The following is a 3,612-nucleotide window of genomic DNA, read 5'->3' on the forward strand; positions in this document are numbered from 1 at the left end:
TTTTTTTTTTTTTTTTTTTGAATCTCACACTGCCGCCCGGAGATGGAGTGCAATGGCACCATACTGGCTCACCGCAACCTCTGCCTCCCAGGTTCACGCGATTCTCCTGCCTCAGCCTCCCAAGTAGATTACAGGCACACACCACCATGCCTGGCTAATTTTTTTGTATTTTTAGTAGAGACGGGATTTCACTATTTTGGCCAGGCTGGTCTTGAACTCCTGACCTCGTGATCTGCCCGCCTTGGCCTCCCGAAGAGCTGGGATTACCAGGCATAAGCCACCGCACCTGGCCACATGAAAGCCTCTTTTTACTCTCTTAACCTGAAGCCAGATTTTACAGATGACGTTTCATTAGTTGTCAGTTTTTTTGTTGTTCTGAGATAGGATCTCACTCTGTTGACTCATGCAGTGAGTCATAGCTCACTGCAGCCTCCACCTCCTAGACTCAAAGCAATCCTGCCCCAGCGTCCCAATTGGCTGGGCTGTCTGGCCTGGCTAATTAAAAAAAAATTTTTTTTTGTAGAGACTGGGTCTTACTATACTATGTTGCCCAGGCTGGTCTTGAACGCCTGGGCTTAAGCGATCCTCCTGCCTAGGTCTCCCAAAGTGTTGGGATTACAGGTGTGAGCCACCACGCCCAGCTGGGTTGTCTATTCTTTAAAGCCAGATAGCAAACTTATTTTTTATTCCATTAGGTTTATCAAAGCAGACTGCCTTCCAAGAGACGGTATTTTTTGGTGTTATAGTTGACAAGGGGTTTTGCCTGCTAAGTTTGCCAAGTAAATCCTCGGACAAGGAATGTGGGTAGTGGGCAGACCGAGAGTGAAAAATATTCTCTTGCCCTAAATCAGGAGACTACATTAGAAGCAGACAAGATAGACTCAGGAAATAAAGGCTAAAAGGTATAAAGGACAGGGCAGCTTGTAGCTGACTGCAAGCATTTTGGGGTGAGTCTTTTTTTCACCTAATCTCCCTAAATACCGTCCAAATCTCCAAGGTCAAACAAATGCCACCTCCCGCTGCTGGGGCGGGGGCAAAATGAGTTATAATCATTGCTCCCCGTGGTATGTTAGCACTTTGATTTCTTTCGCCTAGTGGTGACAGCCAAAATGAAACTCAGTAAGTACAAAACACAGCAAAACAGGGCCCATCCCTCAGGGCCTCAACCACACACCAGCCACACAGCTGGTCTGGCCGCCCCTGCCCCATTCCTTGAGCTACAAAATGCTGCAGTGATGCTGGTTTGCAAGGCCCCGGAGTTAGGTGATGGGGATTCAGCATTCCTCCTGGCACAGGTCTGGGCCCCCTCCCTACCCCCACCTGGGGTCTCCTGCAGTAGGTCCCTTGCCGACCCCTCCCGGCTCTGAAGCTGGCTTTCCCGGGGATCGCCTCTTCCAGACCCCGGACTGCAACAGCGCCCTCGAGCCCAGCCACCCAAGGCTCCAATCCACCTGGGAGCTCCATCCTCGGCCCTATCTCTGAGCACCTCCCCTCCCCAAACGCCCAGAACCCCTGCCAAGGAAGCCTTTTGCTGCCTGCCGTCTCCCCAAGGGGCCTGCTTTGCACTGGCGAGCCGTTCGGCCCTGGCCCCGGCACGCACTGGCGAGCCTCTGTCCCCCGGGTTCCTCGACGTAAGACCAGAGACCAGGCAGAGGCCAGGGAACGCGGACTACACGGAAGCCCGGATGTGGGCCGGGCGGGGCAACGGCTTTGTTTGTAGCCCCGCCCCGGGGGCGACCGCCTTCCCCTCGGGCATGGTAAGAGCCAATCACAGGCCAGCGTGTCCCCGCTCCGCCAATGGTCGGCCTGTTGCTAGGGCGTGGGTCTCTGCCCCGGATCGGCCCGCTCAGCGTCCCCAGGGCCTCATTTGTTGCAGACCCGGCATTCCATCCACTGGGGAGCTTTATCTCCCAATTTCACCCGCTCGTCTCTCCTACGTCTTCCGCCTGCACCTTTGTTACGTGCTTGGGAGGACGGAGCCTTGGGCTCGTGGTGGGCCCTTGGTCCCACGCCTGCCCTTCTTTTCCCCATCTGAACAGTGACGTTATCGCTCGTGTCCCGGCCCGTACTGGTTTGCTACCCTTTCTTACCTACACATCTCTCCTTCTGGAAACAGCCCTGGGAGGTCTGCGTTATTCCCAGATTGCAGAAGAGGAAACTCCTGACCCCCGATGCACACAACAGCGGGGTGGTTTCTGGTGGTGACCTGGGTCTGACGGGTTCCATCACCTTACACGCGGGAGCCATGGTGCAACAGTGAGGGAGGGAGCAGATCTGGTGTCCTGGGGACACTTAGGCCAAGCTCTGCCTCTTTTTGGTATCCCAGGCCCTCCACAGCTATGTCCCACCCTGCCTGTCCAACCTCGGCTGCCCGCATGCCCCAGGTGTTACAGCCTCATCAGCCTCCTGTGTGCCCTCCAAGGTCCTCTGCTCAAATGCCCTTCCCTCCCACCATGTCCTGATGGTGATAACTTGGAATCGAACAGCGGCGGCCAGCCAGGGCCAGGGCTCTCCGCCATCATCAGTCCTGAAAGATACCAGAAATTGAATAAAAACACCCAGTCTTCCCCTTCCCGTCTCCTGACATAGAGTTGTATAATCTCAGGCGTAGAGGGAGATGTGTTGCGCAAGTCACTATCAAGGCTGGATTTAGGAATTAAAAATCAGCTTCAGTGTGGCTGCTGACTGTTTAGAAAGGCGGGATTTCTGTCACTCAGCAATGTCTATTTTATTTTTCTTTCTTTTTTAGAGATCAGGTGTCACTCTGTTGCCCAGGCTGTACCGGAGTGCAGCAGTGCAATCATAGCTCACTGGAGCCTCCAACTCCTGGGCTCCGAGTAGCTGAGACTATAGGTGTGCACCACCACACCCAACTGACTTTCTTTTTTCTTTTTTTTTTTTTGTAGAAACAGAGTCTCACTGTGTTGCCCAGACTGGTCTCAAATACCCGACCTCAAGCCTCAGTCTCCCAAAGTGTTGGGATTACAGGTGAAAACCACTGTGCCCAACCCAATGTCTCATTTTCTGAATAAAGGGCTGTTGGGGAATGAAAGCTTAAGAGCTCAGGATTTGGATTCTCATCCCACCATGTCCTAGTTAAGTGACATAACTTCCCAAGGTATTTAGCCTTTTAGAGTGCCAGTTTCCACATCTGTAAAATGGGAATAATACAACCTACCTCGGCCGGGCGCGGTGGCTCAAGCCTGTAATCCCAGCACTTTGGGAGGCCGAGACGGGCGGATCACAAGGTCAGGAGATCGAGACCATCCTGGCTAACCCGGTGAAACCCCGTCTCTACTAAAAAATATAAAAAACTAGCCGGGCGAGGTGGTGGGCACTTGTAGTCCCAGCTACTCGGGAGGCTGAGGCAGGAGAATGGCGTAAACCCGGGAGGCGGAGCTTGCAGTGAGCTGAGATCCGGCCACTGCACTCCAGCCTGGGCGACAGAGCGAGACTCCGTCTCAAAAAAAAAAAAAAAAAAAAAAAAAAAAAACAACCTACCTCAAAAATGTCTAGCCATGACTGAGTGCTTACTATCTGCTCTGGGCAGCATTCTAAAGACTTCACAGTGGCCAGGTGCAGAAACTTAAGCCTGTAATCCCAGCACTTTGG

The sequence above is a fragment of the Rhinopithecus bieti genome, unplaced genomic scaffold (assembly GCF_001698545.2).
Source record: "Rhinopithecus bieti isolate Rb0 unplaced genomic scaffold, ASM169854v2 scaffold_42772, whole genome shotgun sequence".
In the NCBI taxonomy this organism is placed as follows: Eukaryota; Metazoa; Chordata; class Mammalia; order Primates; family Cercopithecidae; genus Rhinopithecus; species Rhinopithecus bieti.